The following is a 13,847-nucleotide window of genomic DNA, read 5'->3' as shown; positions in this document are numbered from 1 at the left end:
TCTTGTTCAGTGGCGAAGCGTGACATCTTCACGTAGTCATCGCAAGATTTGCCAAACTTCAGGGTCGATCTTTCAACAAGGGAGAGGGAGGAGTTTACGTGTAGTTTTTTAGTAATCATTCCTCATTTTGTTATATTTTTCTGCCTTTGACGTTCCTTTTGTATTATTATTTTTTTTCTTTTTAAAGAATATTGAGCCTAAGCAGGGATTATGACCCTCACCAACCCTTCTTTGAGCACGCCACTGAACACTTGGAAAAATCTTGATGACTCCAGAAAAACCCTGCCGTGGCTGTAAACAGGGGGGGGCTGAAAAAAGGCTTGTTATGACACAGACCTTCAAGGGTGGGGGAAAGTAGAGGTTGTTGGATCTTGTTGTAGGGTCTGGCTGTTCGGAAGCGTTCCGTTGTTATCGGCACCGGCAGACACCAGAGGGATTCGCACCATTCTATGATGAGCTGAGCCGTCTAACACCATGCCTTCAATAGGAAACTTGGCGGGGGGCTCGGTGCGAGGGGGTAGTACCGGGCCCTCATTTCTATCCGCTAATCTTTAGCAAATCTCTTACGTATTTCGAGTTGTTTCATGCTGTCGCTTGGCTTATTTCGCACAAATATGCGAATATCCTGACTTATTCTTTTTTCTTCTCTAAAATGTTTAAAATGCAATATTTTAATATTTTGCTTGGTCATCGCTGCATCTCCCGATGATCGGACGACTCGCCTCTGCTCTTGTTGCACAAAAGAGCTACAAGATCAAAAAAATTTGAGGCCATTATAAAAATCACATAGATCAGGGGAAATATTGGACCATCTAATCCTATGTCGCAGGATTTTTAGTGCTCACTTGCGGTACAATTTGAGAACACTTTTGAAGTAGGTATAGTGCGTTGTTCGAAGATCGGTGGAAGGTAAATGTAACTAATTTTGTGACCGATAGCAGCTGTGTAATTGCAGAGTATTTGAACTGATTAACACCTCGTGTGACTGGATTCTCGTATTGAATTTGAGGGAAATCAGTCGATGCGTTTCAAAATATAGGATAAGAATTGATTTTTCCTATGTTGCGGTCGCTCCAAATTCTGCTTGTATTTTGAAATCTCTGCCTACTATACTTTCTGAGCATTGCACGCAAAACTCTCAAGCACGTTAGGGTATCACTTAGAATACAGTTTGGTAATAACCATTAAAATATAAATATTGTTGGAAGAGGAGCAGGGGTATCATTATGGCACGTGTTTTGTCCACGTCAATTGCCTTAGAAATCAAGCTCTTAAGCAGAAAGTGTCAGAACAATTAGAGACCTTAGATATTGCATTTTAGCGAAATCTGTGCACAAGGCGAACTCCGAACATGCCTAACAACATTATTTAATGTTGTGGTACCAATACAAGAGATGTATTATGTATGTAGGGTCTCTGGTATAAAGTGCTGTTACTTCATTGAGCTGCCGAAGCAACTATGGCTTCGCGGGTGAGAACTGTCTCAGTCAGTGATACCGTAAGGATATCTGTTGCCTTTGAACGTTGCCTGGTAACGTCGAGTGCGCCACGTGGAGCTGCATGCATTATCTTGTGTTCAGGCACATAGAGTAAATGCAAGCTCCAGCAGAACTCTAATCTGGGTCTCGGGCATACCATGCCATTGCTCTACTAACGGAGCTGTCATGGTTTTCCTTGGTGTTTTGTTTCGTATGTTTACTTTTGCCAGTGAAACCGTGATACCCCAAGGAGGTATGTTCCCAATACGCTCAGTTGGTAGAAGAATGGCAACGGGCCTGGTTGAGCCTGAAATTCCCTACACTCCTGTTCAAGTAAAGTGGCGTACTTCATTGGGTTGAACAGTTGAAGAATGTGCCGCTTTATCTCAACAGGAGTGTACATCTAGTGTGTGTGTGTGTCAAAAAGGTAAGGTAAGATTCACGCTGAGGGATACTTGGCACAGTCATTACGCTGGTGGTCGGGCGCGTTGAGTGCGGGACTGATAATTTATTCATCAATGGTTCCAAGTTCAAATCCTGACGTAGGAATAAGGGTTTCTTTTTGATTGTCCCTCCATTAATTTAAGTTAATCATAATTCCCATTGTCGTGATTAGCTTAAATAGGCTGAAAAGCGACACAACTAAGAAAAGTTCAACTACTTGTCACCGGTGGCGTCATCACTATTTCAAAGAGAACAGATCTCTTTGCTCTACAACTGACTGAGAAAATATCAGGCGAAAACAGGGCTGACTCTCTTGCTCAATTGGTAGACTAACGGCAGGGTATGTCAGGGACTTGGGTTCGAGCCTGCATCTTCGCTTAAATTTCTACAAAAAATCCTGCCAATATAGCAAAACTGGAAGTCCTTAAGTTTAGTCCTAATTTCTCCAGAATAAAGTCGTTCATAAATGTAAGTACCCACCATGTCCATACATAACTTTTTATCTGTCACGAAGTCTAAGCAGCATCTTCCATCACCTTGCAACATTTCCTTCATGTGTTTACACTAAAAATTTTCCCTTGTTCTGGCAAAATTGACTCCTTTGGTGGGTGATCTCGAACCTCTTCCCCCCCTCGCGCTCCGCATCGAAGCCCTGCCTCCCGGTGTATCTGAATTTACTATCCTCCGTCAGCTCGTAAAATTGGTGTTTCCCGGGAAGAAAAACGGGGCCTTTCCGGGAACCGGGTTGTAAAACAGGAGGAGAGGGAGAAGGCGATATTGTAGCGATAAAGTTAATGAAGGATATGTCCCCCCGTGCTGCACCTTGTTTGTTCTTTGGTCTACTATCTGGCAGGGGGCAGCACTGTCTTGGATGCAAGGTCGTCTTGCGTTTCCTTTATCCAGGCGAAGAGAGGGATGCTGGTTGCCCCGGAAACCGTCTCAAAATATCCCCTTGATATACAACCCCTGTTTATTGCTGACGGTCGAAGGGGGTGGGTTTAAGTGCACCGTAAATTGCGAGAGTTAATTTTGGATTTTCGAGGTGGCCACTATTGGGGAAAAAGGTAGGAGACAATGTCGTATCGATATTGGCTCACAAATACACCTTAAGATCCTTTGCTTAGTTGTACGGGGTTCGTGACTCGTTCAGTGCAAGAAAATATACTGCGGGCTTTGTGAGAAGTTGGATTTAATAGCTCAATGAGTGATAGGAGCCCGTGTGTCGTGTTTATATTTATTGATCTGGTAATGATAAGTGTTATTGGCTATAAATTTTGCATCGGGGACGTCAATATCCACATAAAATTCACGATACAGTATTCGTCAGATCTAGTGCATTGGACTGTCATGGCTAACTAATGTTTATTAATGCGATCCCATCATGGTGGATTAATGCAAACTGTGTAATGCGTTCATTGGTGCGTGGAAGTATTATGAAAGTTGGTAACGGTCAGCTGTGTCGCCAGAGTGTTTCGTTTGGGTGGGTTTAAAGGTGGATTAAATATTTTCAAGTCGGTTGTTCTTTGTACAAAGTTTCTCTCTTCTATCTTTTTCATTTTGTTTTGTCTTCCCCTCTTTCTTTCTTTCTTTCTTCATCTACTGTCGGATTAAAAATTATAGATACTCGAGTTTGGACTCAAATTATAAATTAACCAGTAGATTTACATAACAACCAGTTGTATCAAAATTTGGCTTATTTAATTCTGCATTAATCTATTCTAACCAAATGTTCTTTCGAGTATGCCTTCTATTTTTTATCGTCGTGAGAACAAAAAAGGGCCTTTTTTTTTAGTTTTGCAACCGACCGTTCCCTTTGAAATTCCTTAAATAAAAAACTGGTTATCCGATCACGATGAGATTTTAATACGGTGCAGACAGAAATGTTTTAAACACAATTCTTAATTTTCAAATTTTCAAAGTTTGTAAGAAAAAAAAACATCAATTTTGCAAAACAGCTTTTGCCTAGTATTGGGTAGTCCTACAAATACAATATTGGTCTTGAAGCCTTTTGCATCTGTTTTTAAAATCCATTATCATTGTTAATTCACATTGCGAAACCGATTATATACAGATTTTTATTCAACGGAGTAAATATGTACATGGAACGTGACAGTGATAGCCCGCAGTTTCGACGGTTCAATGGACATCACTTTGTGCGGTGTTGCCACGTTTCACATACAACTCCGTTGAATAAAATATGTATGAAATGGGTTTCGCAATGTGAATTAACAATGATAGCTAATGGATTTTAAAAACGGATGCAAAGAGCTTCAAAACAATACCAATATTGTATTTGTAGGACTACCCAATACTAAGAAAAAACGGTTTCGCAAAATTGATAAGAACGGTCTTTTCTTACAAATTTTAAAAATCTGAAAATTAAGAATTATGTTTGGAACCTTTTTGCCTGTACCGTACTAATATTTAATGACTAATATTTAAAACACGCTTTTTTAATTATATAATTTGAAGGAGAGCGATCGTTCGCAAAATTAAAAAAATTGGCTCATTTTTTGTTCCCAGGACGATTAAAAATAGAAGGCCTACTGGAAGAAACATTTGGTTAGAATAAATTAGCGCAGAATGGAATAATCTAAATCTTGATGTAAATCGTTTTTATTTTAATTGGAGTCCAAACTGAGTATATTCTTAATCCGAGAGTAAATATACTTTGCAATCTTTATTTGTTTCTCTCCTTCTTCATCTCCTTTCCTATCTCTTCATTTCCCTCTTCCTCTCTTTCTCCACCTCCTTATCTCTCTCCATTTTCATGTTTTTATCTTTCTCTCGTCATCTCTTTCTCCATATCTTTCCTTTCCTCTTTCTCTCCATCAGCTCGTTCTTTCTCCCAATCTTCGTTTGTTTCTCTGTCTCTTTCTTTCACCATCTCATTCCCTGTATTTTTCATTCCTCTTTATCTTCTGTTTTTAGTTCTGTTTTGCAATCTTCATCTGCTTCTTTCTCATCTTTCTCAGCCTTCTTGTGTATCTCTGTAACTTTCTCTCTTTTATCTCTTTGCCTATATATTTATTTTCTTTAATTTTCTTCTTGTGTTCCTTGTCTTTCTTTAGATCTATCTTCGTCTTCCTCTCTTTCTTCGTCAGATTTACTCTCGCTTTCTTTATATTGTTATTCTTCTGTTTCACTGTTTCTATCACTTATTCATTTTCTTCTTGTGTTCCTTGTTTTTTGTCTATCTTTATCTTCCTCTCTTTCTTCGTAATATTCTCTACCAAATTTTTTTCATTTTATTTTTGTCTTTCACTATCTCGCTTAATTTCTGTCTCTCAGTTTCTCTTTCGTTACTTCTGTTTGCGTATGATTTCTTGAAAAAATTGCTGCAATTCCTACAATTTACACCCAATCTCGAAAAACAACCTTAATTTTTGGTTTACCTTCCTCTGTATCTCTGTATCCCTTGTTTTTGCTAGTCGTCCGTTTCTCTTTCTCCCTGTGATCCCTTGTTTCATTCTCTCAGCCTTGCTTCCCATGCACCTCTGTATCATTCTCTCATCTTGTGTTTCTCATTCTTTCTTCCCCTTTGATTCCCAGTATTTTCCTTCCTAAGTTTATGACTGTGTATATTTCTTCTCCTCCTTGTGTTTCCGTACATCTTTGTCTCTTTCACCGGAGAAAGCGAACAAAACCAAGTCACTGCCTGCTCAAGTGATGACTTGGAAGGACTCGACCAATGAACGCGGTGAGGGAAAGGGATTGCATGGAGAGAGTAACGCGGTTGCAGCTACCAGTAGTTTCCAGCGGCACACTGCTTTGTTTCATCAACTCGCTTTCTCCCGTTCTCCACCTTTAAGCGCGGAGTTGCTTCATAGACTCCTGGGACGTAGTAGAGCATTCTTCTCTTCTTTTAGTCACTCATTCTCTCCTCACACACACATGCACACTTTCTTCATCCCTCTGTGCGAACCATTCTTGCCCTACTATAAACTAACTTCAACATTTCTCGGGCAGAATGTTTGGGCAATGACTTACTCACGGTGGGCTACAGTCCACTCTAGTCCATCCAGTGGAGACGTCAGTAGCAAATCCGTCTGCCATAGAGTTAAGAGAAGGGCGTTACATTCAGAGTGAGATACGAGATGTCGCTGAAGTCTTAAGATCTGCTCAAGAGTCACTCCTTTGTTCAGCATTTAATTTGTTGATGTTTTATTTCAGTCTTTTTATAGCTTTAAAAAAGCTTTTTATAGGCTCATTCGGAAAGTAACCGCCGTTTGGGTATAAATAAAAAACCCGCATATATACAACAAATTTTTACTTTACATCTGAAAGGTACAGCTGTCCTCTATTTTTCAACATAGTCATCATGTAAATTCAAGCACTTGTCATAGCGTTTCACTAACTTACCAATCCCTTCTAGCCCGACCCTGTGGCCGAGTGGTTAGCACATCGCGCTGCGACGCCAAGGGTCCCGGGTTCGAATCCCGGTCGGGCTTGGTTGTTTGTGAATGTTCATTCATCAATTTCATCATTTCATCACTCATCCCCATCTTCGCAAATTAGCCAAGAGGCACAACACGCGAAGTAAAATAAACTAAATCAAATCAAATCAAAACCAATCCCTTCTACATAAAAATCGGCCGCCTGGGAATTCAACCAACCTGTCACAGCATTTTGCAGATTCTCATCGTCAGTGAAGTGCTGTGCTCCGAGCCACTTCTTCATGTGAGCGAACAGATGAAAATCAGAAGGAGCAAAGTCCGGGATGTACGGGGGATGATCAAAAACGACCCATTTGAATTGGCGCAAAAGGTCTTGTGTTCGCCGAGCAGTGTGAGGACGAGCTTTGTCATACACAAACACAACCCCAGATGTCAGCAGACCACGACGTTTCTCCTGGATGGCTCTTCTCAGTTTCTGCAAAGTGTTACAGTAAACTTCAGAAGTGATTGTCGTACCACGTTCCATGAATTTTTACCCAAAGAAATCTTATCACTCCGCTTATCTCGCATTTGGCGGGATTTTCGATGGCAGCACACATTTTGTGACGTTATAACCAGCACACACGCGGCACTACGATGCTCTCACTAGCACAGCTGGAAGCTTACTGAATCACAGATTGCGTGAAGTAACAACGGTTGCGCTCTGCCCACTACTACTAGCGCCACACCACAACGGAGGTTACTTTCCGAATGACCCTCGTAAGTGGAAAAAATTTGTGGCGCTCTTGTCACTTTGTCGTATGTTCTTGGTATAATGTTTCTTTTATATCCGTCTTTCTCCGTCTGTTTACCTTTAGAAACATCTACTTACTTCAGCGCATTTGTGTGGCACAGGAACCAGAATGTTCTTATCTCTGCCCACAAATACTCGTTTACTGGTAGAAACAGCTACTTATTTGAGCGCATTTGGGTGGTACAGGAACCGAAATTTTCTTATCTCGGCTCACAAGTACTCGTTTACTGGTAGAAACACCTACTTATTTCAGCGCATTTGTATGGGACAGGAACCGAAATTTTCTTATCTCGGCTCACAAGTACTCGTTTACTGGTAGAAGCACCTACTTACTTCAGCGCATTTGTGTGGTACAGGAACCGGAATTTTCTTATCTCGGATCAAATACCCGTTTAACAGTAAAAACACTTACTTATTTCAGCGCATTTGTGTGATAGACAAACCAGAATTTTCTTATCTAAGCTCTCGACTACTTTTTACCAGTAGGAACGCTTCTTATTTCAGAGCATTTATGTCGAAAAGTCCATTTCCTTAGCGCGACTAAGTATAGAAAGTATAAAGTCATTCCTTGCCACAGCTCTCTTCGTATCCGGGGAGTATAAAACTTTTCGCACTTTCTTCCTCGCTAAGTTCAATGCTTCACAGGCTTTGCTTAAGCTACCCTTTCCTTCCCCGACCCGCTTCAAGATTTCATCTCGCCCTATGCATGTTTTATAAATGTCTCTTGTCTTCCAGGCGGCATCGATGAAGTGTGAATTCCTTCAGGAACTTTTTTTTCTTCCCCCGTATAAGGAATCCTGATACACGCCCGCATCCTTCTTTGTGGATAAGGATGTTTAGCTAACCTCATCATACACCCCATCCTTCTTTCTCGTTCTTTTCCCCGACTACAAAGGGAAGCAAATGGGATATTGTCTTGCAGTCCCTCCGAACGACAATGTACCTTCAATCACGATAAGGGGGAGGGGGGGTTGATAGAAAGGGAAAGTGGGAGGCCTTTGTAACCTCCCCACTATCTCCCTCTCGCCACCCCCCTCCAGAAACTACTCCTTTCCAACTTTTCTCCCATAAATCTTTGGGACGTCTTGACGCGCAGGGCGGGCGGATGCTCTTGTCCTGCGCCTGGAGATCACTTGTCCGGACGCTGTACCCAGACTCCCCAGTCGCTAGGTGGCAGCCCGATCGTCGGGACGCTCTTTCTCGTCGCTCGTCCAGGCGATATCTCCGCGCGCGTCGCATCGCTCTCACGTGTTTCCTCTCTCGCGGTCCAGCAATTTTGATTGTTCTTTTTTTTGTCTCCGGTGGGATGCTGGTTTGAGTGAGTTATTGGTGATCTCCGTTTCCCCCTTCTCTGTTACAGATCCTTTGCTTTGAAGAGTTGTCTTCTGTGGTGAGTATGTATAGCGTTATCTTCATTATCCTACTCTTTCCGAAGCGGAATGGGTTAGTTAAACTAGGACTGTCATATCATCTCAGTGCCCTTCGAACCATAGCTGTATATAAGGGAAGAGTGTAACAGGTCCAAATCCCTTCTATTAATTTAGTAAAAACTTTGCATTAAATTTATAATAGAACAATGAAAATCACGAAAACTGGATAAATGCTGCAATGTTAAAAAGTCTGACAATTATTATACATGGTTTATTGCATGACCTACACGTTGAACACTATTTCTGCTACTTGAGTTAATATGGAACAATTTTAAAAGCGAATTTACATTTGCATCCCTGAAGTTTACACGTTTAGGAAAATAATGTGGTTTCATTCACCTCTGTAATATAAATTTCTTCAAAACGTAAAAGTCGTTCCAATGATTATTAAATGTTCAAAGACTATTGTTATGAATATCACAACTAGACTATATAAAACTATTTATAAATACGTTAATTAACTGTAACCTTGTTAATAATACTAGGATCTTTGGGCAGTTTAAAGCTGGACCCTTCCTATTTTTCTTGCATAGAGCGCCACACTTTTGGCCTGGATTCAACTAAATTTAGAATTCCACAAATTTAAGAAAACTACTTCAAAACTTGATTCGTCTTTACGCAGGCTCACCAATAGATGGTATTACAAGACCAACAGGACATTATAGCTGCCAAAAAAAACATTTTCTTCAAATATAAGTTTTACAAGCTTCACAATTAAATCAAATAATAATTAAAAAATACTCTTGATAAAGTCATCTGAACATTTACCATAAATGAATAAATAGAAGTGGTCGCCAGAAAACAAGTATCGTTATCGTACAAATCCAAACTCTTAGTCATTTGTTAATAGTTTTACACATACCGCACTAGAAATGAGAGAATGAACTCAGATAAAGCTTCCCGTATATATTTTTCTATCTGCAAACAGTTCAGATTGCTCTTAACGTTTAGAAGAGAATAAGAAAATTTCGAACAGAATTATTTACATACTACAAATCATCACAACTTTCTTTGCGCTTACATAATAATATAAGTTAATTCCGTAGTTTCAAAGAAAATAAACTCAGAATTGAAAGATATTTGAATTTAGAAGTGTGAAGTGTAATTATATATTCCAAGTACAAATCATCATAACTTTCACGCAGTTTGTATAATTGAATTTAGAAAACTATGCGCTGACTGCTACATCTCTTCAAAGTAATTACGCGTGAAAATGTACATTACTATTCCTTGCAATAATATTTCCTAAATACTCTTAGCGTCTCCATTATGATATTTATCTTGAATTTTCGATTCAGTTACGAAACAGTTACGGTGTGGATAAATTGAAGTTGGAGTGAAAGAAAAAGTAGTTTAATATCTTAAACTTTGAGCCTAAGCAAGTACCTTTCACTAATGTGGAATTTTCATTGCAGATAATAGCATATAAATGTTAGCTAATAAGTCTTAAGATATTTCTCCTATTATATCCTTAGATAATTGGATCTCAATTTTTTGGGAACTAGTGACCAGAAAAATGTGTCTTGGTTTAAAGCCTTAAATTACCATTATGCATTTCCACGATAGCATTATATGCAGCTGTAAACGATGACACAATTAATCTTTTTTAATTAAATGAATGCACATATTATCCATGAGATTTACATTACTTTCAATAATATTTTGTAAACACCAAAAGCCTTGACCAAATATAGCGAAATTAATTGATTCCAATCATTGTATCTACTGGAAAATTGGAAAATTTGTTACTTACCCGGTGGAGACTTTTACGCAGAAACAACCCACAACGAAACTATTCTCTATGGATAATGGAAACACTTTCCAGCAACGTGTTCTTTATTGCTGTAATAAATTCATTCTGGTGAAAATTAATTGAACTGATTTATTAGTTAATAAAAGATGGCGCACAAGTTCTTCAGAACATTTTTGATCAAGAATATTGAATCCAATGCACATGTAAGTAAGAAGCACAAAACTAAAAAGAAATGTGAAATTTATGTAGCTAAATAATATTTAGATTGTTATTGGAAAACATTCCTGGCTTGTGAAATGAATTATTTACTTAGAGCATTCGTTCATTATTAGCATATAAGTTTCGTAACAAAACAGAGAAGTGGCTGAATATCATTATTCCATCGAACAGGGTATTTTGTGTAAGAGATAATATATTTATGTAGTTTGAGTTGCTTGCTATGTGAAGGGGGAGTGGGGGTGGTAGACAAGGAATATAATCGCTGGCCTATGCCCTGCTGTCTCCTTATGACATCGTCACTAGTTTCTCTTAGTTTATTTTAGCTGCATTTATAAATGTTAAAATACGTGTTTGTATTGACAGTAACTAGATGGCATTTCACTACATCTACAATAGAAAACTAAAACCCAAAACTTATACCTCAGTGGCTTTCAACAGTGCATACAGGCCTTAGTGTACAACCTTGATACTCAGTTCCGGAAGTAGCGACAATATCGTTAGGTATTTTGAAGTGGATAATGCAAACAGATTCCTTGTAGTCTTGCGCGAACACAAAGCTAAGAATACTAGTGAAAATCGTACATGTATACTTTAAGAACACTCACCAAAAAGCACAGATAGGCTGCACTACAATTCGGCTATAACATTTTTGGAATATCGTGCGTAGTTTAGGAGGGAGCGGGTGACCAAGCCACCACTGTCTTCGCCACGAAATCTACCGTATACCGCTTAGCAGAAATCTTCAGAGCAGCATTCGACGTACGCAGAGGGCGGCTTGATAGGGCTACAGCCTCCTCTGAAATTTTTGACAGTGAATCCCGTTCTCAAAGAAAGCAGGCATATACTATCCACATTTATAATTCCAGCCCCCGAAAGAATCCTACTTACCCCAGGGGATGTGGTGCTATGTTTTAGGGAAATCAGTAAACGCGCTTCAAAATTACATAATAAAACTGTCGAAAATTCCTTGAAATAGTTCATTGATTTGCTTTATTTTACTTCGCTTTTTGTGCCACTTTTGGCTAATTTGCGAAGATGGGGATGAATGATGACTTGATGAAATTGATGAATGGACACTCACAAACATCCATGCCCTGGTCGGGATTCGAAACCGGGACCTCTGACGTCGTTCCGCGATGTGCTAACCACTCGGCCACGGGAGCCAACTTCACCGAAATAAATTTCACTTGATGAGTAGGAGAGATGTTCTTAAGTTAGGAAATTTTGAAATTTGTAACGAGACGGTAGACGTAATTCAACTTCTGTAACATGGGTGTCTCTATCAAAACGAAACTTCAAGGCAAATTATCCCCGTCTGCCGTAATATTAATAAGGTGGCTTCATGAAACACAAAAGGCTGTCGCCATGGCAACAACAAAGGGCACTCGTTTTAATTTTGAGGTAGTTTTTCATTACATTTATGCTTCACCTTTTAAGTTCATTTTACATAATCCTAAAATCACAGCTCTGATCTTCCTAAGTCCTTCATCATTATGTTTCTGTCCTGAAATTTTTTAAAATAAAATATTTCCATCTACTGTAATCTCATGCTGTTCTTGGAATTATTTATATCAACATCAGGTGCTTTTTAAAAATATAGTGATATATTATTACTCAGGCTAGGTTTATATTTGTGGAGGCCAAGGATTATTATTATCGTCCACTATATTCAGTCTTGTGTATAACTTTTACAGCAAATTATGTCAAATAATTTGTTATTCGTTTTTTATTTGTACTATATTTGAAATTTCATTTTATATTTATTTTGTGGCCCTTTCCCAGGCCCGGGTTTATGTAAGCGGAGGTCTACGGACTAACATAATCGTAAGACCCCTATATACAATTTAGTTATAACGTTTAGACCAACTTATGTTAGATGTTTAGTTATATTTAAACCACATTTCAATTATTATTTTTTCCATTTTGTCGCCCTTTTCAAAATAACTTTTTCATAGTACAGACCCTTTGCAGGTAGAGGACCAGGGCTGTAGCCCCTCAAGCCCCCTTAAATCCTGGTCTTTTTATTACCAGGTTAAGTCAGTAAAAAGGTCACAAACAGCTAATAATATTTAGCTAGTAGTTTAAAAGGTTGTCAGTAGATGGTAGTGTAACCCAGCTTCACAATAGGTTAAGCAGTAGCCTCTACGCAATTCTGCTCATGCGCAACTCAGTGTCAAAAATGGCGACTGTGTTTGAGGAGTGTAAAACCAAAGAGGGACTCGCTTTTATGCAAAATGACTTCATGCAAAGGATATTCGTAAAGAAATAACTGCGAGAAATGTTTGTAAACATAAAGCAGTAAGCGATGTTCTCTCATGGACGCTGAAGAGTTACCGATGAAGACAGATTTTGTTCAGTTTGCGACTGTAGCGATTCTAGAAAGAGTGATGTTGATTGGAGCTTACAGTAACAATAGGCACTGTAGTAACTTGATGAATATGGTGATTTTATGGTTTAGTCTACAACATATTGATGATTAGTTGATTACGCTCACTCTGGATACCCACGCCACGAAGAGGTTGAGTACGAGGCTCAAACTTGGCTGTCACAGCAGACTAGAGACGTTTATGCATTTGGTTTCGGGGCGCCGAAAAAAATGGAGTAAATTCATCAGTATCGATGGAAATTACTGTGAAAAACAAGGAGGATACTAACATGTAATTAGTTTACCATCTGTGATCCATTTATTGACTTACCCTCGTATTTTTATGATTATCGACAATCGATAACATCGAAATGAGACGTGCCAGCTCGATATCACCACCGAGGTTGCCGGGCTCGAATCCAGGCCTGGACATGAATGTTCTTCTTGATGAAGGAATCATCAATATCATCTAAAAACCACTCATTCTCATTGTCGCGATTGGCCAAAATTGCGACGTAAATTCAAGCCTCTGCTTCAGTCACAACATTCAACAAACGAATAAAACTGCACAAGTTAAATTGCTAGACTAGACATTTGATTCCTAGACTGAGTGGCGTGTTCACAGAAAGGCGTAAGAAAACACTGCGAAGCGACTATTAAACATTATCGTATTAATAATGTGAGGTAAACATGTGTGGTGTTTAGAGTGTTTTGTTAGCGGGTCTGCTTACGAAATTGCTCTATTTGTATGTGTGTGATTATCCGTGTATATTACTTTTATTTTAATTGTATTCTTTCATTATATTTGTAAACAGAAGTAATTGAAGAAACTGGCATTTCACCCTTAACTTGTAATCAAAGTCGTAAATAAATTAATAAAAATACGAAGAGAGTTTTCAAGGGGTCCCGGGTTCGATACCCAATAAGGCACATTGCACAGTGGTTCGGATTTAAACTGTAGGTCCAGT

The 13,847-nt window shown here is 39.0% G+C and overlaps 1 protein-coding gene across 1 annotated transcript in view; it reads left to right on the top strand.

The window, feature by feature from the left end:
• The first annotated feature begins 8,317 nt into the window (after positions 1-8,317).
• LOC145989748 (lachesin-like) overlaps positions 8,318-13,847 on the top strand; it is a 429,934-nt gene continuing 424,404 nt past the window's right edge. Inside the window, exon 1 of the mRNA XM_083125039.1 lies at positions 8,318-8,502. The gene's annotated coding sequence lies outside the window, so the exon portion shown is untranslated. The remainder of the gene's footprint in view (positions 8,503-13,847) is intronic.

The sequence above is a fragment of the Lepisma saccharinum genome, chromosome 1, assembly GCF_977018435.1.
Source record: "Lepisma saccharinum chromosome 1, izLepSacc3.1, whole genome shotgun sequence".
NCBI classification, from domain to species: Eukaryota; Metazoa; Arthropoda; class Insecta; order Zygentoma; family Lepismatidae; genus Lepisma; species Lepisma saccharinum.
This window is presented reverse-complemented; position numbering and strand designations above follow the sequence as displayed.